This window comes from Sturnus vulgaris, chromosome 2 (genome assembly GCF_052056855.1).
Source record: "Sturnus vulgaris isolate bStuVul1 chromosome 2, bStuVul1.hap1, whole genome shotgun sequence".
Taxonomy (NCBI): domain Eukaryota; kingdom Metazoa; phylum Chordata; class Aves; order Passeriformes; family Sturnidae; genus Sturnus; species Sturnus vulgaris.
In genome coordinates this window covers 67025773-67050366 of record NC_142244.1, presented here as the reverse complement: position 1 = coordinate 67050366, position 24594 = coordinate 67025773, and positions in this window count along the sequence as shown.

Below are 24594 nucleotides of genomic sequence, written 5' to 3'. Positions count from 1 at the left end.
TTGACAGGCTTCCCTGCAAGGTATCATCCATTTACAAGAAAAAGCAAATGTTAAGGAAAAATAATCTTCATAATAATTTTTCAGCATAGAGTTTATAAGGTTTTCTTTGAGATGATCCTTGGATACTTTCACTACTTTATTTCCCCGATACAATCTTTTTGTTAGAAGTAAATTTATACCTTTTGAAGATAGCTAAAGGTGTAAGAATTCTCTTTTAGAAATTGTAACTTCAAAGTAACAAAAGTGTCGTACTTAAATCAGCTTTGTGTCATACTCTTATCATAACTTTCACCTCATTTCACTAGAAAGACCACATCATATCTGAGATCCAGAAATGCCATGGCACTGCAGCATATCATTTTGAGTAAAAGAGATAAAGCAGTTCTCCCTTTTCCCAACATAACTAAACAATACAAACTTACAAATTTAAAAAAAAAAATACATCGAATTATAGGATTGGTAAAACTAACTCATAATGAAACACTCTCTTTACTGATAGGCTCTATTTCAGTACTAATTGGGAAAAGTGACCATAGATGACACAGAGATTTACTTCCTCAACAAAATTAAAACCATGCATGATTTGAAAAATTAGATAGATAGACTTTTACTTTCAGACAGGAAAAATTATAGGCTAAAGGTACATGTGAACTTTATCAAATTCAAAATCTTGCTGTCAGAGAACAGGGAAATTATTGCAACAATGCTTATTGCACATGGGGGCTTTTGTTTGTTTTGTTTTGGTTTGGTTTTTTTTCTGGTGCTTCTCCCTCTCCATTTTTGTTTCATATGCACACATAAATGCTCTTATATACCGATAAAATTCGAGGCATCAGTAAAACTTGTAAGTTGTAAATATGTCCAATTAACTAAACATACATTCCTCCTGAAAAGTACTATCTAAAGTTAAATATATTGTGTTTTATTAAAACTAAAACATATTTTTTTTTATTTCAGTTTAGCCATACAGTGCACAAGCATTCCCTTTTATATGAAATTAAACCAAAAAATATTAAAGGAGTAAACTCTTCATATTTGCAAGCATTCCATTCTCAGGACTGAGATAAATCTAATTTTTAAAAAATGAGCATAATCTTATGATATATTTCAATTTGTCTAGAATGTCTTTCAGAAAAAAACCCAACTTCATTATGTTATGCTTCTAAATACACATATTTGTACATTTACTTAGGTCTTTACCTGTTGGTGTTTGAATTCTTCAATATATTTAACAGTTGAAAATATATGCAATTTTTAACAAACATAAATATTTCATTCAAGATTAGATTCAATATTAACAATTGGGTAATTTTCTTCTTAGCAATGAAATTAAGTATCTTTGTGCTCGGCAAACTGGAAAATGATCAATGGAAAATTGTATTGTCTCTCTGCCAATATCTGGAATAAAGAGATAACCTTCAGCTTTAGACCATATTTCTAACTCTGTTAAGGAAATATACCTGCTCTCATGCATCTTCACCCAACAGGTCAGGTGTTTACCAGACTCATCGCCTTACTTTTTTAAGTCTTCACATACAATTATGATTTAATTGCAAAGAAAGCAATCTTGATTGTAAGTATAATTGAAAATAGCCCTTGTAGCTGCAATATTGATGACCCCTAGAGTACTACACAATTGGGATTGTTCAGGCAAGTGTAGGGTTGAGGTGGTGTACTATGCTACTCTTCTTCCAATATCAGTGATGTTACTGCATTTTTCAAAGCATGGTCTGCTGTGTATTTCTTGGTGATTCAGAAATGCACAAATGATGGTGTCCAATTCATTTATTTTTTTTCTTTAATAATACTCATATCAATATTTGAGCTATTCACTGCAGACTTCTGTCCTAACCAAAACAGAAACAAGCTTTTTTTTAATGATGTAAGCCAAAACTATTTTAGATTTCTGCATATGGATGAGATGAATCATTACCTAAAAAGTAGCTATTGCTTTCAAATTATTGCGGAGGAAGTATAAAGCAATTATCCCAAATACAAACATCTAAAATTGTGAAAGATTAAGCTCTGCCAAATTATCAGGTAATGGAAAAATCACTCATATCATTTTATGATATATTTTTTTTTAAGACAATTATTTGTTAACTCTTTTGAGAATTACTAGTATAAAATAACCCAACCTATTTTCTCATAATCTTTGTTGTATTTAAACTCTTAGTAGTTCATGTATTTGATCATCTTGTTTGTAAACCTCATTCCTTAAACCATTAAACACTTTAAAGAGACAGGATGTATAAATCTATTGTTGAATTCAGTTCAACATAAAATAAGTCTTTAAGAGGTCTTAACATATTTTCTTAATTTTTAATTTTCTTTTGCATTTTCTATTCTTTATATATTCATTTCTCCAGGTCTGTATCACTATCTCGTGCCATATTAAGATAGCAAATTCCTTTGCTGTTCAAGAGTGTTTTTATGTCTCCTGCTCACCCATTTTCCTTTCCAAGGTATCTGGGGTCCTTTCCAAGCTGATTAGGTAAGTTCGTACATATCCAAAACTTTATATATTATCCCCAGTCTTCAGTGATTAAGTAAACCTACAAAAATATTTTTTGGCAATAAAATTTTAATGAAAGTTTATCACTGGGAAATTAAAAAAAAAAAAAAAAAAGATAAAAAATTTTAAAGAACATTATTTCACCATTGCCTACATTTTAGTTGTATTTTATGCCTTTTTTAATCTTTTCTTCTCATAGCCTACAGCAAGGCATAAAATTCAATGAGGTATTAAAAAGAAATTAGTATACTGAGAAGATTGCAGTGGTTCATAGGACTATATGAGGTTTTTCACCTCCAAGTCATGGGCTAGAATGCAACAGAGGCTGATAAGGGACTGAAAGGTCACCATCTGGCAGCTGCTCTAAAGGTGCAGTACAAGTCACCAGCAGAAGTCAAATCCCAGTGGACAAGCATCTAAAATACCAAAATCATCAAAGCACCTGGTGTTCATTGGCAATCTCTGATAACAGGATAAAGATTGACATGAAGATGCAATTGCATTCTCATTTTTAGGTGCAGCCCCCCAGGACTAGAGTTGAGATACATGAGCTCATATCAGTGGATAACTGACTGCAGATGTATCTGCTTGTGGTGATAAGGAAATAATTTCAATTTGTATGGCTGTCACAAGCTAATATGCTTTTAAAAATATTTTCTAAAGGAATAATGACTTCCCCTTTAAAGAAATAATTCTGTTATTCTCTGCAACAAGTAAACATTGGCAGTGGCATAAATTCTATGATCACAGTGCCTTTTTTTTTCTTTTGTACTCAGGTCGATGCAGGGATATCTTTGAATGGAAATCTTTATAATTCAGTATTACATTGTGCTAGAGCTACTGTGTGAAATACACTCCTAAGGGGATGTTCTTGAAGTATACTTGCAGGTTTGTCCTTGAATAGTTGATCGGCCCTGAACTGTTCTTGTTTTTTTTTACTAGTTGCTTTCTTTAATTCCTTCTTAATTTTGATTGTCTTCTTCATTTCTATTCCACATTTTCTCCATTGCTTCTGCTTCCACTGGTTATTTTTAAGACTTGGATGGCTTCCTTTCCTCCTTAATACTGAGATTGCTGGTGCAGCTTAGATAGCTGGTTAATAAACACACTTTGGTTGGTAAAAGGGAAGGAATAAAAGACAGTCTATGAAGAATTCCTGTTGACAGTAGTCCTTACAGACATCTTCTGGCTTGCAGTAAAATATGCTTCCTCAGTGGATGTATTTTGAGTTTTCAAGCACATTTCAGAGAGAATCATCAGAGTACTCCATTTCATTTGAGATTTCCTGTGTACATATAAAATTAAGACACTGTGAGATTACATATCAAGGTATTATGAACATGCATGTGAAATAAGATTCTGTTTCTTTCACATTTTATCTAAAGGCTCCTCCTCAACTTCATACAAGCATATTTTTTTTATTATGTAGTGTTTTAAACTGAAATGCCTGAAAGAGGCTCCATTTTTGCTCCATTTTTGCTCCATTTTTGCTCTTAACATCTTATTCATTAAGGATAGCTGTTAGTTTCACCATTTATTAGTGTATTATGATGAATAAGCTAAAAGAAAAATCTATTAATTTAGAGATTTCTTATTACTTGTATTTGCCATCTATCCTGATTTGGGATTTCTCCTTGTGGTCTCATCACAGATTTTCAAGGCTAAAAACTCTCTTTCTCCGGAAATCATTTCAATTGTTCTGTCAGAGCACTTTGATTTTTTTAAGCGTTCACATCTTCTGTTACTTGGTAACTTCTAATCAAGCTGAGGATATAGAAAGAACACTGAGACCAATATCTCTTCTGGCATTTCATGTCCCATTTATTCAACACTGAATGAATATATGTTTCCCTAGATAGACGGTTTATTTTTCATTTCCTCTCACTTAAAATATATCGTCACTACAAAAAGCTCTTTGAACCTAGAAAAATGTTAATTACAAGCAGATAACCTCTGACATACAACTTGACAAGAATAATATACATTTGCATGTCAACAGTTTTATTCCCAAAGAGTTTGTTTCATGTCTTTGCTCACAGAGTCTGGCAGAATGTAATTTGCAGGTGGTCTGAACAATAAATCTATTTCTACTTATGAATCACTTTCTTATTACTTAAAATTCTAATATATTCCATCTAATCTATGCAACTTGAGTGTAATACGGCAGGAGCAACCAGACATTTTGGAGATGGATGTAAAATTTAATAACTGGATCTGAGCATCAGCTCTACCACAGATTTCTTTCATGATTGGAAAATCACTTATAATGCAACTTCAAATTATATTTTGATCCTAACATCCACTGGTATCACCCAAATTAATTAACATGTTAAAAACAGAGAATTAAGACTGAGAACGAATAGTGAAAATTTTTGTTAAAGAAAAAAATGCTACTCAGGTATGTGTCAGGCTTTGATATTAGTATAGACTAGAAAAATGCAGCCATAGTAACTAAAATAATTCTTGGGAATCAACACATTCAGGTGGCCCTTTTGGCAAATTTCTGTGGTTTTAAACACTACCAATGAAATTTATAGATGCAGTAATTCCTAGAAATATGTGATGGGTTAAAATATGTAAATGCTATATGTTATAACTATTTGTTATATATACTGTATGCATATAACTATTTCAGCAGTTATATTCAAAGAAGGTGTCATGCAGGTACATGAAAAAAGCTTCATTCAGATTACAACCTCAGACAAACTTTAATTAATGACCAAAATCACTGGCCAAAACTATCACCTCCAATAATATTTACACTGTGCCTGTTGGAGCGATCATTACTACATGGACAAGGATGATGCCCAAAGTGAGCACTCACAATGGAATCACAGGATATTCTGAGTGGTAAAGGACCAACAAGGATCATCTCTGTAGTGAATGGCTGATACTGACCCAGCCCACAACCTTGGCATTACCAGCACCATGCTCTAACCCTCTGACAGCCTCAGGAGCAGCAGGTCGTGTCGCTCCACCACAAGCTGAAGGGTCACTCAGGGACATTAATGAAAAATGCACTCACAGTGGGTTGATGTGAGGGCACTCAGTGCCAGAAGCTCCCTGTGAGTGCCATCCAAACTCCCAGGGAAGGCGTCCTCTCCCAGACCCACCATCCCCTGGGACAATATTTCAGTAACTGTGTTTAGTAGGGATAAAAGAAGAGGTACCTTTCAAAAGACCCAGTTAATAATTACTCAACAATTATGCCAGAAGTCAGCAGTAGAATTCCCAAAACCATGTAGAAAACTTACTTATTTTATGCTGGCTAGACTGAAATTCAGACTAATTTTGCTTAGAAAAATTTAAAATTAACTCGAAACTAATTACTGATTTAATGACCTTTAGCATGGAACTTAGCTTACACAGATTGTTGTATTTAATTTTATTCCAGAAAAAAAAATAGTAACTATTGCTGAAATATTTAAGTGCATTAAAATGTTAGCATGGAATATGCTCTTGAAATTTTCCAGAAATCAGTTCTGGAAAGCTCTCAGGAGCAAGATGCACTTTTGTGCTATCATTCACTGTATTAATGGAATATGTTAAAAAAGATACACTAACTGCAATAGAAATGAAACCTTTTCTCAACTTTGACTTTAACAGAAATTTTATCTAAACTCACCACAAAACTGCATAAGACTTCAAAGAAAAAAAAAACTTTCATAAGACTTTAAATTCTAAACTTTAATAAAATGAATCCAATTATTAAAACTACTCATCAAGAATTAAAATACATCCATAGATGATCTAAACATATCCCCATTCTGCAGCCATGAAATTTTTAAAGTTTCTTTTCATGAAGTGTTTTCACTATTTTTCTATTTTCACCTCATTGAAAACCTAGAAAAAAACTTTAAAAAATTCCAGTTTCATCTTTTTTGTCTTAGAATACATTACTTTTTTCTCAAAGTTGCAAAGTTTGCATTATTTTTATTCACTAAAAATGTTAATGTACTAACTAAATACTGAAAATTTAATGTTTAATGTTTTAACAGTACTTAAAATCCAAATAAAAAAGAAGAAATGGAAAAGAAAATAATCTACAAAAAAACCCAAAACATCAAAAATCTGATCTGAAACTTCTAATTAACATGAGTTGGCTTCACTGTAAAGTAAGGGAAAAAGCTAGAGAATATGTTAAGTCAATGATGATATTGTTCATTATAACATATTATAGCAGTTAGGAAAAAGCTGGCAGTTCACGATGGCTTTGTCTAATTTAAATGTTCATATTTTCATTCTTCTTTAATTTTATTTTAATATGATGAGGTCTGGCAATCTCAAAACTTTTACACTATCCTGGAAACAGTCTGTAGGAGATATAAAACTAATAATTCAAACTGAAAGGAGCATCTGGTAGATGACAACATAGGTCGAGCCAAAATACATTATTACTACACTGTATATATTATATGCTGATAGGGTCAAGTTACTCCAAAGTACTGACATAGGTAGAAAGTCTGGATTCTTTTTTTTATTTGTTGGTCATCTGACTAATTTTAGGTAAACTTGCTATGAAAAGGCCCACTTAGCCTATTATTTGGTCTATGGAAGCATTAAAAAGGGAAGCTAAGGAAGGTATTTAAAATATTTGACTTAACAGAATACTTTTAAATTGCTTCTAAAGTTGTTTAGCTCACAGTAGTAGCCATGAAAAGTCTTTTCTGCAGATACAGAATGTTAATAGCATATTGAAAAGAAACTGTGGTTGAGGCAGAAGCCCCGAAAACTAGAAACTAGGGTGATTATGCAGCCTTGTCAAATATAAAAATCCTGAGATGACCCATCCTGTCTTGGCCATGTACGTTTAGAAGTCAGCAAGGATTAACACATAGGCATTAACTCTGAAAGTGTGTAGCCTTGAGGAGTGAGAGAGAAAGCAAGAAGAACTATCTGACACGATCTCAATTTCCCCACTAGAATATCATCACCTACCTTGTGACTTATTCCGTTTTTCAATTAGTGAGCAAGTGTCATAAACACCAATGTGAGGTTTCAAACTGCTTCCAGGTTGCTATGTTTTGGTCTGCATATATGGTAACACAGAGTAAATGGGGGAAAAAATAATCTATTATTATTCTGTCCTCTGCCATTGTCTTGATTCCATATGGCAACAATTAATTATTCCTGTAGCAGTTTGACTTTACTGGTTCAGAATTTCCTTTCTAAATCGTAAAGTCATAGAACAGCTTGATTTTGAAGGGATCTTTGTCACCATCCAGTCAGTAGAGGGTTCATTATAAATTCTCATCAGGCTGAACAAAGACACCAGTTCAAGAGTCAGGGAATTCCTATGCTCTTACTACATAGTCGCTTTAACTCCAGCAAATAGCCCACTGTTTAGTCTAAAGCTAACAAACCCTTAATTTTTACAACACACTTAACAAGCCCCTGGTCCTCACAACAAACCTCAGCACAGAGTTAAGGGTAGAATATGCACTTTGCATATTTGCACAGCTGCACTTTGCCAAGACAAAAATGAGGGAAATGAAGGTGGGAAAGGGAGAAAGACAAGAAAGGATCACTAGTCCTTAGGTCCTGTGTTGGTCCTGCTGTATAAATATTCCAGATCTTGGGTCAGTGAAGAAAAGGGGGGTAAGGGTGGAAAGGAGGTGAGAGGGATTGACCCACTTTATCATCTCACTGTTGGCAGGATTAAGGGTTGTTGGATTTTTTTTTCCCCAGCTAATTTATGAACACAGTAAAAATTCCAGGCAGAAAATACTCAGGCAAAATTTCCAATATGAAAGCTGGTCATTTATCCTTACCCTTAACTTCCAATCTTTTCACCATAAGACTAATATTTCATTGCATTTTTTCTCCTTAAAAAAAATTTATGTCTAAAAACCTCCTAAAAACATTGTCAGTTTTTGTTTTCAAGCACATTAGATTAATTTATCTGCATAAACACACGCTCCTTAAACAATCTGTGATAGATTTGTTGATGAATCTAACCCAAATACGACTAGATTTTAAAAAAAATTCTAGTATTCTTTTTAAGGTATATACCAGAAGACAGCCATCTCTGTATTTTATCAGAACACAGAAAAATTACTAGACCACAGTGACTCTCTGGAGAAAATTCAAATTTGCTGATTTGAAAAGCTTGATTAACACGACTATAATATACTGATAACCATCTGCTTACTTAGATGAGTTCAGGGAGCTTCACTGAGACCCATCTAATCAGACGGGAATGTAAGAATCTGTAAACTTTATATCAGAGAATGGCCTGGGTTTCAGAAGCAGTCAGGATCAAATTCCAGATAAGCAATATCCACGTACTAGATCAATAGTACCTGTATACCTGCATCTGACTTGAAATTTAAATCTTTTGAAGCGAGCAATACTGATGTATAAATGATGAAGCTTGCATTCTGTAAAATCTCCCAATGGCTGTGATACTTTGTGCTTGAGTAAGGACTTCAACATTTGGCTTGCTGCGAGCATAGAACAGCAGTTCACAGTAGTAGAAGCCAGAACAGTAATATCTTAGAAGGCAAGAATGTAGCATTAGCAATGAGCAAATTCATAATGGCTTATTCTTTACAGAAGCCAGTGCTAATAGACTTCAACATTCTGTACAAGTTTCAAAGTATGAAGTCATGCAAAAGCTTAATTCTGTAAATTTGTTAAACTGCAGAATGATAAATATATCTTAAATGGCTTCTTAATCACTGAGGAACTTAAGTTCCTCAGACAATATGAGCCTAGAAATTTTTCTGTTGTCAACAACAACAAAAAAAGAATCAAACAAACCCAACAAAAATACCCCCAACCCTCTGACTCTAAAATACCATCTCTAACACCAGCTATGTTCACTGCATCACACGTAAACTGAATTTCATATCACAAATTAGATGGTCTATTTCTTTTCCTCTCTTTGTATCTTCAGAATGGATAAAGAAGAAAAAAAAAGTAAAAAAATTTTCTGCAACAATATTTCATAAAGTAGATCAAAGTTATCTCTTGTCTCGACTTTTAGATTTCTTTTTCACTACAATGGCAGTTTAGAAAAAGCATTTAGATTTTCCTGACCAACTGGGGAATCACATACTTAAGACTTTTTGGAAGATGACACAAGGAAAAAATGATTGACCAATAGAGGGCCCTGAAATCCAATTAGTGCAGAATGAGTAATCAGAAATGACATTCCAGATATAAATCTGATGTATTAATTGGACCAGCATGGGAACTATGCAAATAAAAATAAGCTATTTATTATGTGCTACCACAGGGAAAAAAAAGAAAAACAGTAGAGATCATGAATTCTTTCAGCAGTTAATTACTTATCTTTAGGAGTAAAAATTTGTAAAGTGAAAATCTTAGGAGCAGTAGACCACAAAAATCTAGTGCCTAAGTGCCACTAGATGTCTGATTATTTCTTCGCAATTGCCTAAGTCCTTGCAAACTTTTGGAAATGTGCAGCCCAAGAAACGTTAAGATCTATATACTTTAGATCTGTAGCCTATTTAAGAGGAAAGACAGTCAAAACTAAATGCTTTGCATCAAATACTGTCTATACAAGGATCTGTCATAACTAGCATTTGCCTATAATATTCAAGTAGTATCTGTTAATAAAAATATATTTGATAATAAATGAAAAGAAATGTATTTAAGGGAAATCAAGGTCTTCTTTCAGATAGGGATGAAATGTACTTGAAAGTGAAATAACACATCAAAAATTAGAAAGGGGTCGAACATTAGAAGATATATGCCAATATTTGTGTTCACTTGAAATACCATCCACTGAAACTGTAGACAGTCTTATGAGTTAAAAGCAGGTTTTTGTTTCCACATTTTGGTTTTATTTTATGCTGGTGCAAAAATATCACCCAAGTAAAAAGAAAGACATTTATATGAACAAGTATACAGCCAGTTAGTTTAACTGTGGTTGTCCCAAAAATGTAAATGCCAATCAGGTATTTTGACCACAGTACAATTTTTCAAAGTGATCTCTCATTTTAAGTTGAAAGAAAATTTCTGATTTAGCTGATCTATTGATCAGATCTGATGTGGATAAACATACCTTTTAGATCATTTAGTTTATTTGAGATCAGCATTACTTCCTAGAAAATATTTTTGAGGTGAAAAATTGTGGTGAGATTGTCCTGCTGATAATTCATACCTTTTTTTTTTTAATGGTCCCTAGTGACTTGATGTCTGCACAGGTTCCTAGGCTAATGTGACAGTAAGATATCCACAGTTGCTCGAAAGTCGTCTTCATTCATACCTTATGCTGAATGTGTCAACATCTTTATAGGAAGGCAAAAAATGTCAGTACTAAGAGAGGCTCCCTGCTCTTCTGTATGCTCTGTTCTTCAAAAGGCACACACTTCAAACAGCAGAATAGGCTAAATTCTGAGAGGTATTTTCAGAAACACCACTCTTTTCAGAGTGAACCATGTTTAGACATATTTTGACAGCATTTCCAACTGCGCAGTTAAATCGTGTTGATTGTTTATTTATCTTCAGGGGCCATGCAATATCTGTTACCAAGGACGTTAACACAACTGTAATTTACCAGGCCTCTCAGTATGAGTCCTCTGCTGTTTTAAGCTTCTAGAGACTGCAATAGCATACTTGCTCAGAATGAAGTAGATGTGACCAGACCTTGTGTTCTTTAATTCCACTCACATTAAAGTACTGGCTTAGCTTTAAAGAGGTCTTTTTGGTTCCTAAAGTCTTTTAACAAAATAAATGGCAAGATTCAAGACTTCCCTGAAATAATTTTAAGAGGGATATATGCTGGTAAACCAAGTGCTTAAAAGCATTTTATAACCAAGGCTAAATGTCAAAAGAACTTCTGTTCTAGAGAATTAAGAAAGTACAGCAGAAAATTTCACTGTCATTCATATGCTTAATGTACAAGCACAAAAAAATAAATCACAAAGTATTTTCATTTAATCACAGAAAGGGCTGAGGAAGAAGGGACTTATGGAAGCCATCTGGTTTAGCCACCCTGCTCAGGCAAGGCCACCTGAAGCCTGTTTCCCAGGACAACATCTAAACAGCTTTGGAATATCTCCAAGGCTGGTGACTCCATAACCTCTCTGGGCAACCTGTTTCAGTGCTCAGTCACCCTCACAGTGAAAAGTATTTCCTGATGTTCAGAAGGAACATCCTGTGATTCAGTTTGTGTTCATTGTGTCTGGTCCTGACACTGGGCACTGCTGAGAAGAGTCTGGCTCTGTCCTATCTTCACCTCCCTTTTGAGCATTTATATACCAAATCCCCCTGAGCCTTCTCTCTTCTAGGCTAAATAGCTCCAGCTCTTTCAGTGTTTATTCATAAAATAATTGCTTCAGCAGCTTTATCATCTTTGTGGCCTTTCCCTGAACTCTCTCCAGAATGGTCATGGCACTCTTGTCCTGGTACAGTACTTCAGCTGTGGCCCCATCAGAACTGAGTAGAGTGGAAGAACCACTTCCCTTCCCTGCTGGAAATACTTTGCTTACTGCAGCCTTAGATATCATGAGCCTTCTTTGTGGCAAGGGCACAGTGCTGGCTCCTGTTTAACTTGTTATCCACCTCCCAAAAGATCTTTTCTGTAGATCTCCTTTCTAGACTTCTGCCCAGCAAAATATGGTGCCTCAGGTTGTTCTCTTCCCCCACCAGGTTCAGGATTTTGCATTTCTTGTTGAACTTCATGAGATTCCTGTCAGCCCATTTCTCCAATTCATTGATGCCTTTCTGGATTACATAACCTTCTAGCGTAACAGCCACTTCTCCAAGTTTGGTGTCATCAGCAAATGTTCTGAAGGAACATTCTGTCCCATCATCCAGATCATGAATACAGATCCTGAACAGGACTAGACCAGGCGACAGAGAGAGTAGCAGATGTATTTTTATCTGGATTTTAGTAAGAATGTTGGTATTGTCCTTCACAGCATTCTTCTGGACAAGTTGCCCAGCTGTAGGAAGGAGGCACTGGGTTTGCTTCCAGAAATTTGGCTGAAGGGCAGAACTTGAAGGTATAATTCTTAATATTTGGCTTTTGTTAGGAGCATTGGGTTCAATCACCTCAAGCTCCTGGCATTTTTGCCTTATTTTTTGCCTGTTGAGATAAACTGCTCTTGAGGTCAGATATTTTTGTGATATTGTAGGGCTTTAAACACTGCAGCATCATGTAGAATTATCATTCAATCTTTTTTTTTTAATCAAGATTGTATTTTATATGACATGAGGTCTGGTTTTCTGTCAACGTGTATTTCATCTTTTATAAGAACAAAATGAAAAGACACAATGAAATATATTGATTCAGGTCACTTGGACATTGCATCCTCTGTGTGGCTACAGGCCTCAAGAGAGTTATTACTCAAATGACTCATAAGCCTTTTCTCCTCTGTGGGCCAAATTTTGCAACCAGACAATTTGTATCAATTCTCTTTCACAGTCATGAATCATGATTTTAACTTCTCCTGCTGAACCAAAAAGACTCTTCCCATCTAACTTCTATCCTTGGAGAATGTTGCATGGGTCTAAATGAATCCTGAAAAATCCTGTAAGAAATTACAATACGTCAAGTCTGTTGAACAAGGTCTTGATCAGAAATCAAGCATTCCATTTTATTTTTTCTACTGGAAAACCAAGCTAAAGATATTTGAAAAGTGTATATAGAAGTACAGCTGCAGTACAGATATCCTATTTGTGAAGAACATTTGGTATAAACAAGTTGAAGGGGACCAGATATTTTAATTAGAAGTCAGATTATAGACTGGGTTTCTTCACATAATAATATTATATCTCCCCTCCCACTGTTCTAGCCTCATAGTCTTCATACCTTATTCTTATTTGGGGATTTTCTATTTAAAGTACTCAATAGTATGCCTATTCATACAACAATAGCATATGTGGAAGACCATACCTCATAAGATCTAGTATATTTTGATAGATGTAGGGAAAAAGAAGCTATTAGGCTTGCTTGGCGTCTTTTTATCTTCTTGAAAATCCTTGCTTATAGTATAATTGTACTGAAATATAGACATCAAACAAAACAAGTTACATCGAGTAATATAAATAATATTACCCATTATTTACTATCATAATAAACTTAGAATATCAATTTATGGAAACACACTGTCTATCTGAGGATAGTATATTTTTATATAGAAGGTGTGGTCATCTCATTGTATTGATTTCATGCGGAAAATATTTTTTGTGAAAACTTTTTTGATTTTGTGAATAACTTATTGGGGTTTTTTTTGTATTTGGTGGGGGGTTTTTGTGTTTTTGTTTGCTTGTTTGTTTGTTTTGAGAAACAACAGGTGTTTTCTGGAATGGCATTTAAAACAAAACAAAATAAAATAAATAAATAAATAAAACAAAGGAACTTAGGTAGAGTCCAGGTGCCTTCTTTTATGAATGTAATGAAATTAATAACTTTATGAAAGTAACAGCATTTCTACCTGTTTCCTTAGAGATGTTTGGGTGAGTTATACAACCACGCAGGTTTCAACCATAAAGACAACTTAATTTAGACCATTCTTTGCCCTTTTTCTCCTGGCCTTTATTTACTACTCATAGTTCAGTTCCACACAGACTCATTTACAGTGCTGTTATATGCTGCCTGTGGGCTGCAAAGGAAATCAGAGCACAGAAAACATTAACATAAGTAATGTCCAAGGAAATTACTTTCAATACAGATCATATTGATTATTACCAATAAAATTAAGTATAATAACTTGAACAATAATTAGCAAAAAAGCTAACATTTAGCCACCCAATATCCCTATGAAGTTACAGATTGGTTTAAATCTGATTATTATGGGTTTTCCAAAGCAACAGCAGTAGTATCAGAATTTTGTGGTTTGTGTGTACCTCTAATATTAATGTTTTACTCCAAAGTAAAAGCTCTTCACATAGCTCATGAGAATTAAATAAAGTCAAATTGTTTAGAAATTGTGACTAACTTGAGAATTCTGTCAAAGTCAACTGCAAACAGAATTGCTGGGTCTCTCAAATTCATGATCACATCTAAACAGTCTAAGTGATAAAAACGTAATACCACTGGATCTATTGAAAATGCCTCTACTAGAATAACTTGCACATAATACACTATCATATATTTCTCTTAATGTTGTGTATAAGAATCTAAGAAGAATATTAATTTCTCATATTATAGCAATAAATGGATCCTTTGACTTTTTCTTATTACCACAGGATATCCAGTCACCAGAGAAACTGGGGCATTCATATTCTTTTTTTAATGTACATACAAATCATACATTATTAATAATAATCATAATAATAATAGTCACAAGGTACTGACTCTTCAAATTATAGCTTTTTGAAGAACATCTACTTTTTCTGTCAGTGTCTGTTGCACACTAAAACTATAAATCTCTTTCCTATCTAACATGCAAATTGCATATTTGGTGATAAGCTTTTGCGCAACCTCAAATTTCAGGATTTAAATCTATAATTTAGGATGTCTGCCTGTATCAAGATTATTGGAAAAAATGTTTAGTAAATAGGATATTAATTACTTTGTTTTACACTTAGTCAAATACTTCAGAAGACGATTACACTGTTTCCAAACTTAATAAACTCTCTTAGAATAAATATTTTCAAGGGCATGCTACTTGTCTTTGTTCTAAAAATTTGTTGTATTATTACCAGTTGAGCTAATTTTCTCCAATATACATATAATGAATTGTCATATTCTCTCACTTTTGTCTATGCTAGTCCCTTGTATGTCCCAAAGGATGAATACAAAAGTAACAAAAGAAATTCACGCTCCCACAACTCTTGTCAGTATGATGACTCCTCACTGGAGTTACATGGAACGACTTCTGGAGGACTGAAAGAGTAGAAATTATAAAAATAGCCGTTCAAAACAATTTTGCACTTTGTAGTGTCACTATTGAAAACCGAACAGTGTTCTTGAAGTAGGTACTCCTCAGAGACTTCTTTATACTTGAATATAATAATTTGTCTCATTCATTAAACTTGGGGGAGAAACTTATTGAAGATGTAACATTTTCAAGTGTTCTAATTTTCCCAAGGTCATTTTAGGAGATAAAAGGAATTAAAGCATACACAATGACATGCTGCTTGATTACATTTTTAACATCTCATCAGCGTTCTTTAGTAACTTACATTTTTCATTATCTGTTCTTAAAGTTATAGCTCCTGTTGTTCGCCTTCCATACTTCGAGACTTTGCTTAATTATATTTAGATTCAGTCAGAGACAAGGTGTAGGAAAGGTGAATTAAAAAATAATCCCTGATAATCATGAAGAAATGATCTACATTGGCTCCCTTGACATGTCTGCTCATATATTCATACAAAATGGGTCAGAAACATATAGTTGGTGAGGGAAAATGTGGTTAGCAGTAGTTTTTTTTTCTCCATGCTTGTAATCCCATGGCTTTCTACAGACGAAAGTGATGAATTACTATCAACCAAGACAGCTTTTTGATGTGTCCTCTTGTACATGAAAAACTGGGCTGAGACCACCTGAAGTCATTTCTCTAGAGATTTTGAACAAGTATAAAAAATGGTTTTGTTTTGGACTTGGTAGGCCTCAGAAATGAAAATGCCAGTATGTCGAGGACAACACATCAATCTAATTTGCTACCTGCATTCCCAATCCTATTCTTTCCCTGCTGAAACTGCTGCACAATATGTAATACAACAGCAACCATATTCCACTATTAAGCTGTAGTTCTTTTCAGGAAGTGAGAGTTTGTATTTTTAAAAAAGCTTTGATTGTAAAGGCTGTAGGTACAAAAAAAAAAAAGTGACATGCTCATTTAGTAATTCCAAAGTCATGTAGAGAGCCTATTTAATTAAAAGAGAGAAACATAATGGAATGAGAAGTTATAGATAAATCACTTGATTCCATCAAGTAGCATTCTTCTTATTTTCTTGCTAAAGAACAATTAAATATTTTACAGTGGGATTATTATGCTCTGTTATTTTTCCATTTAATAAGACAAGAGCAAAAGCAAGTGTAAAAATCCCCCAAGGTTTAGTTAAAGTAGATTAGAAGCAAGATGTTTGGGAAAGGTGTGGTTACATGCAAATATTGTTTCTTCTTACTTTCATCCATCTGAATGACAAGAATGATTTCTAGTACTTTCTAATTACAATAGACATACTGAAAATAGGATTTTCCAAAGCACACAGTGTCATACAGAAAAGGAATTTCTAGAGTACAGAAAAGTTGCAGTTTCTTATTTCTATATAAGGATTTTTTGGATGACAGAAGGATTTCCACCCATGAACTTGTTTGTTTTTAATTCTTTAAGAATTAGTAAAATCCTAATATTCCTTTAATTAAATGGGATTTTAAAATTCTTCACTTTCTGAATGGCAGCATTCATCATTCACTAAGTTAATGAAGTGACAATATACATATGCAACTCATGATTAGTTATAACAAACTTCTGCATCTCTGTTTATTTCATTTTTCTAAGCTTTCTTATGCCTCAACTTCAGTACACTGAAGATACTCTCAGTCTTTAGGATTAATAAAAAATTTAGTTATTTCATGTATGATTGTTTCTTTGTATGTGTGGATGTACAAGGTGAGATGTAATGTCTCATTAATAGTGTGGACACAAATTTTAACTTGAAGTACTCTACATAATTCAGATCCATTAAAATGAAGTCGTGATAACTTATGTGTTTTATACTAACTTTGCACTGCACCATAATATATAAAAAATATTTAATAACAAGGGTACATTTTATCACTATTTCCTTGTATCATAACTTAGCTATCCAAGAATATTGCAATCAATTTATAAAAAACAATATTAGAAATAAGAATATGTACATTTGATGCAGCATAGGTTAAAGTTAGACCAGATGAATTTAATCTTACACTGAGGAAATACTGATCTTTGCTGAGGTGAATAAGACAATTTCCAAGAGGATGAGTATTAACTGCAAATATTGGCCTCCAGGGAAAAAACATTTCTTCATATTCACTGAAATACAGAGATCACATGCAGCTGAGCTTGTTTGTATCTATCATAAAGATCAATACCAGGACTTTGTGGGAGATCTTACACAACAAGATGTTCTAGACAGCATGGCACACATGGACATTGTAGCATGAATTGCACTTCTAAGGAAGAACTTCTTGCAATAAGATGAAGGCTCTTCTGAGAGTGAGTTAAATGGAAACTATTGATAAACTATATTAGTTGTACAATATGAACAATAATTCTAAGTAAAATAATTTAAAAATTGTTGGTATAAACATACCATAAAATGCAGAGAATTGCAAAATAGGAAGATGCTAAAAACATGCTTTATGTCACATTTCTTCCAGGTAATGAAGAGAAAAATTATCTTTTTTTTTTATTGAAAGCTACAATGCTAACAACTTGACACCTAAAAAATTTTAATTAAAGAAATTAAACTATATAACATTTGTGAATTTCCTATAACTGCTAGAATGAATGGGTTGTAGTACTAGCTTGCGTAAATGAGTATATCCATGGCAAACCATATAACACTTACAGATATTCATGCATAGAGCTAAGCAACAAAACATAGCTCTGGTAAAAGAGATGTGTTTTGTTAGCTAAGTTATTAGTGAATCAACTGTGAAGAACACAACCTCTTAAAATCCTGTAAAGAATCTAAGCTGATCAATAAAGGTAAACAGGAAGACTCTATATCCCTTGAAATGCTGAAAATCCCTTCTCATCTTATTGGAGCTACTTTTTTACAAGAACTTGCTATTTCACTTCAGACTCTTTAATATCCATAAATATGTCCAGATTTTTAAATAAAAAACACAATTAGTGAAGGTTGAAAAACCATCTAATATAATTAAAAATTTCCCTGAAGATTAATCCTAGACATCTATACTTTGAGCTGCTTTAAATCTAACAGCATGTTGCATTTTTTTGCCTGAAAAATCTCCTGCGAGCCTACAGTTGTGTTTTGGCTTTGTCTCAGGCTGTGGTGATCTGTGTCCTTGGAAATTAAAATATATATGTATGTCTGCTTGTTGAACAGCCATTCCCCTCATGCACCCAAGCACATCCAAATTCTACACAGAATGTGGTGGTTGCAGCTAAGATCAAGCTTCTCTTATAAAGGAGGCAAAATGTCAGAGTGTGTTCACAGTAAAGTTATGCTGTTTCCTTAGACAATTTAAGTCTCTATCTTTCACTGCCCTAGAGACAGTTTTAACTATCAAGCTAACATGTTGATATATTTTTTCTGGTTAAAGCCCTGTTTTATGAGGTAATGAGTTGCTCTCGTAGGCTGCTGAGATGCCACAACATCAGTCAGAGCTCAAAATATTCAGCAACTGACAACAGATACTCAGAAACTTCCCAACTGGGAGAGAATTTCAACTCCTGTTTACAGAAATGGCTGTGTGAGTAAAACCAAATTACTAGTCATAGAAAACAAGCAATTTTCTTGCTGTGAAAATAGATACAAATAGGAACCACATATGAAATCACTTCTGTGTATGTACCCCTGAGTCTGTATTCTCTGAGTAAAACTGTTTGAATGCAACAGGACCTAGATGGGGTAACACAGTTTATTTCTTTAGAGGAGATTTAAAATTTCCATTGAGAACACAGGTAAACCAGTTATCTGATTTGCAAGTATATTATTCATTTGATCAAACTACTGTAGACTAAAGGATGCACATAATAAATTTATAGACAGTCACACATCTTCATAGCTCACTGAGTTCACATCTTTCCTTTCATATTCAATTCATCATCTGAATCTATACATGTGCAGAATTATTGCCTTTCTTATTTTTAAATGTGCCAAAGACTAGAGTTTTATACAACTATGATAGTTGTGGGTTTGTGTCTCCTGTCATATTCCACAGAGTAGCTTCCAGTACAGAGGAAGCTTGGTAAATAATTTTAATAATTAGCGTATCCACAACAGACTGCATCTAGGACTTACTGAGCCTGCAGCACAGAAACATCTTTCCAAAGCATAGTTAATACACTACATTGTTGTTTTCAGCATCTGAAGTCCCATTAAAGGCTTCTTAGAGCCATTACATTTTCCACATAAATAAAGTTACAGCATGTCTTGCCCTTGTTTTGAAGATAACCTTCCTGAAAGAGGCTCAAAAATTGAATAGCCCTTATTCAGATAAGAAGTCCTGCTGAAATCAATGTAATGAAGTACTAACTAAGTAATAATAGGCTTATTAACATTCCACTTAATCAATAAATGTTGAGAAATATTTTTTAAAAATACATAAAGGAAAAATAATAATAATATATTTGAATAAAAAACAAAACAAAGAACCCCAAAACAAACAAAAAACCCAAACAAAGCCCAGGAAAAAATCCTTGCATGTGAACAGAAAATTATAATTGCTGTTCTCTGTCCAATCTGAAATGTAAGAAATGTAGTTTTCTTCATTGGTTCAAAGGAGAGATGCAATACTTCAGATGGGGGGAGAGTATGGGAAAATGAAGCCTAAAATGAGGCATTTAAGGCAGAGCAAGTTGGGAAAATGGAGACCTGAAAGTAAAAATTGTAAATAATGGCAAATGCTGGCCAATAAATAAAAGATACTTTTGTGTAGAATTAGAAATTTTGAATTAGAAATACTATGCTACATCTTAACTGAACCAAAACCCCTATTTTCATACCAAATACTACAGACTTGAAATACTCCAACAAAGCATTTCTGTATTCTAGAGTGGCCACCCGTAACCTCAATCCCAGCTATTCTGACTTGGGAAAACAGGGGGTGAGAACTGTAGCCCTTTCCTCAGTACCAACTGGAGCAGCAAGGCAATAGTGATCAATAGCTGCAAGAATGATCCACGCAGGAGAGGACTACTTGGAAATGCATGGTTGCATCCTTTCCCAGCAGCCTTCAGTGAGGCTATATATAAACCCAAAATTTGCTGTATGATAGGAGGGCAGCTAGTCAGAAAGTCTGAATTATGCACTGGGACAAACCAAGGAGTTTCAGAAAATGAGAAAGTATCAAATTTATCAGTTTGAAAATTTGGCTATAACTCCCACTTACTAAATATAAAAAATGCAGTAGCATCAGACAATGGGCCTGATCCAATTGCCCAGGAAATCAATGAGTGTCTTTCTTGTGACTTCAGCAGAATTGGCACTTGTCCAACATCCTCTCACTCTATTGATTTCAATCCTATTCCTTCTTTCCCCTCCCTCACTTTTCACCTTCAGCGCTTTTCTTCTGTCCTGCATGTTCTTCTGCTGGCAAGAAGTATCATTTTTATATGAGGCTCTAAGTTCTTGGCATTTAACCCAATCATAATAACATGCTAAATTGAAAGGCTCAGTTTTGGTTAGTTATTTATTTATGGCTGGGGAAAAAAAACTGAACAAGCATTTCAAAACATAAATAAAATGCAAGTATAAAAATATAATTTGAAAAAATAATATTCAAATACTTAATGTAGTAAAGTAAACCTCCGGTCTTAAAAAGTTTAGGCCTGTTTCTGTGATTCAAAGAAGAATATTGCAGGTAATTTAATGAAAAAACTCTAAGGCTGAGATTATTTCAACATATTGAATGCTTGAATTAGTATTACATAAATCATTTTGGACGATATTCAGCCACTGGGTAACACTGGGATTTGCTGGAAAACTGAAAGTGTATGCCTTATAACTAACACATACCAAATCCTGGAGAGGACAAAGATGAGTCATTCAGAGTAAAAATAGCCCATTCATTCTAAAGCAAACATTCTGGTTGATAAAAATCTTCACATACTACTAATACACAGAAAAATATACCACAGAAAAAAAATCTGGGTATTTTCAGAACACAAACCACATTATATTTTAAATTGATTGTGTAGGTAACTTTTTTAAAACTTAAAATAATTACATGAAAGTTAGTTAGGATGGCAAAGGGCCATGAGGGGAAGCTGAGTTGTGGCTGTGGTCACTTGGTCTGTCCAGCCTGGAGAAGAAGAGACTGAGGGGAGACCCCATTGCTGTCTGAACTTCCTCCTGAGGGGAAGAGGAGAGGCAGGCACTGATCTCTGCTCTGTGGTGATCACTGGCAGGATCCGAAGGAATGGCCTGAAGTTGTCTCGGGGGAAGTTTAGGCTGGATATTAGACAAAGGTTTTTCACCCAGAAGAGGCTGGGCACTGGAACAGCTCCCCAGGACAGTAGTCACAGTACACCCTGACAGAGTTCAAGAATCGTTTGGCCAATGCTCTCTGTTTGTTCCTAGCTAGTTCAAAGGTCTACAACATTTCTCAAAGATTTCTTAATTCTGATATTGCTAGACACGTTTTCTTGTTTGGTTTTATTGTTGTTCTTGTTATTTTTCCTTTTAGACATTTCAAATGCTTGAAGAATAATCAGAAGATTGAAACAAGGAGACATTAAGGTGATTTAGAGACTGCCAGTGATAAACCATCAGTTTCAGCAAGTTTCTATGACAGAAGAAATTGAACAGATATCTACCAGATATCAGTATAATTAAACTAATTGAGAAAAGCAGTAATGAATAGCTGTTTTAAAAGACACACAAATGGTGAGGTGGTGATTAACACAAATTTTGTTACTTCTGTTTTCTTTGTTCTGTTCTAAACCATTTAACATCTCTTTAGTGTTCATTTCATCCAGTAATGCTAACTCTTCACAGTTTATGAGCCCTGGCCATAATCCATATTTTTCCTGCTAAGGAAGTTAAAAAACTGTCTGCCAACAAATTATGTAACCCCGCTTACACACACGCACACATTTGGGGCTTAGCTTTCATTGCTCACTTAGGGTTTGCATGACATTTCGTAAGCATGTATTTACCAAGATTAATACTAATTTGAATTATCCCATCTACTTTATCATTCATAAAATACTTTAACTGTTTTGAGATTTTAAGTGCCAGTGCTGATCGTTTTGTTTAATATGGATTTAGTCTAAAATCCAATTAGAAAAAGCATCAAGAGCATCTCTACAATGCCATTGTTTTCCATTCTTTATTAACATTTCAGTTTAAATCCATATCTGTAATTTTAATTTAAACTAGGAGTAAGCTACATAATCAGTAGAACTGGGAACATGTTCAAGGCCAGACTGAATGTACCTACATCCATATTGCTAAATAAAGAGACAGCCAGGGAGCAATATCAAAGATTGTACGTCTATATTACTTCATTTGCATAATTGTTAGATCTCTCATCTGTGCACACTCTACCTGGATGTCTCAAGAGGTATCCTCAGGCAGAACTCAAGGCAGTCATTGCTCTGTGAACTGCTGTCGAATGGCACTATGAATATGACTGGACAGGGATGACTTCCTCTGTCCAAAACAGTATTCCAGCAACATCCTAAGGGTTTTGCACTCTCATGTTCTCTCCTGCAACATTCTTGTACAGGTAACTGCTACCCTAAAAGTCACAGTGAAAAACACCATTTGTCATTAGTTTAGGAGTTATAGGCTGTGATACAAAAACCCAAAACCAACTACAATTATCTCTCTGGACCACAGGCTCAGCCTCTAAGTCCAGAAAAGATCCAGAAACACATGATCAATAGCAAGTCTTTGAAAATTTTGTAAAAACAGATGAGTCTCAATAGTGTGACAGTAAGACAGCTTGTACCCCTAGGCTTTGGGGACAAGGAGCAGTCTCTGAATCACTATTGCTTGGCTTCATAATATCGTCAAACACCTACATCCAACTTGTGCTTGTAAGGTGCCCAGATGAGGCAGTCAGCTCATTTCTATGGTGTTATTTCTATGAAGGAGTTAGTATACTGACCCAATTTTCATTTGCATCCATCTTCCTTCTACTTGCAACACTGAAGACTCACATTAGTATTGTATATGCAACAGAAGCCAACAGAAATATAGGATCCAAAGCAAAAGACATGTAGAATCTACTTGAAAATATGGATATCTTTAATAATGTAAACCTGTGCTAACTTTATTGGTACCTCTGTCCATACAGTTTGGTCCACACTTTATTGGTATTACTGACCATATTTCTCACACAAGGCCATTTATACTGCAAGCCACTTATAATGGGATAGGCTTTGGATAAGATTCTCATTTGGAGCAAAATCAAACAAACTGAACAAAAGCATCCCAAACCCATGGCAAACTAAGTTTTCTTCTTCCAGAAACCAAGTAGCTGACCCAGTTGCTGGAGCAAGAGTTCACAAACTTCCCTCATGGTAAAAACTAGCCAGTACATCACCTGGGGCTAAGAGAGAATTACTGCACTTGAGACTAGAGATGCAGTACTCAGCAAAGCACTGTGTAAGTAGGAGTTACATATGCACTGAAATTTTCACATCTGAATCAACAAAACAGCCATGAATTACTCAAATGTACAACTTTGCATCACTAGGAAAAATACAGCAGTGAATCCGGCCACAGTTAGTGCTCTTTGTACACTCTTCCTATAAATCATGATAAGACCCTGATGCCTTGACCAGTGTATTTATCATTTCATCTGACCACATTTTATCATGAGGTACTTATTATTGTGGGTCATATGCATGATCATATTTTCCTGGGAAGGAAAAGTATAATTTAGCATATTGGAACACTCAGATTATCATATTAATTAAAATTTTAAGTGCAGAGCTGCATCCAGAAGATACTATTACTTGCAAACTTTTTCTTAGACACGATGATAAACCTGATTGATTACAGTTTATGATAGCAATAATCTCTGCAATACCATTAATTAGCACAGTTAATAACTAATTTGCTGGAGCTTTAACTGCCCTTGGCTTTCCACCAAGCTGTTCCAAACTGGCCATTAACTGCTGGTTACAATTGATTTCTCAGGGCTCTATTGAAAAGAAATTTTATTTTAATTCAGCACCCACAGAGTCTAATCTTGATCTGGTAAACAAAGTACATTCTCTACCTTAGCAACAGACCTCTTGTTCCTCATTCTCTTTGTATATCATTTCGGGGATATAGAGGTTTGTAAGCTTTGTGGTTCAGGGATAAATCAAAAAACAAAACCCTGCCATTCTTTATTCCAAATTTTCAAGTGGTAGGGAAGTCCAAAAAGGAAGAGGACTCTATTGACATCTGGTGGAAAGGAAAGACAAATTAAATGCTCCAGCAAGCCAAGTTTCAGCTTATTTGCTTTATTTGTTTGCAT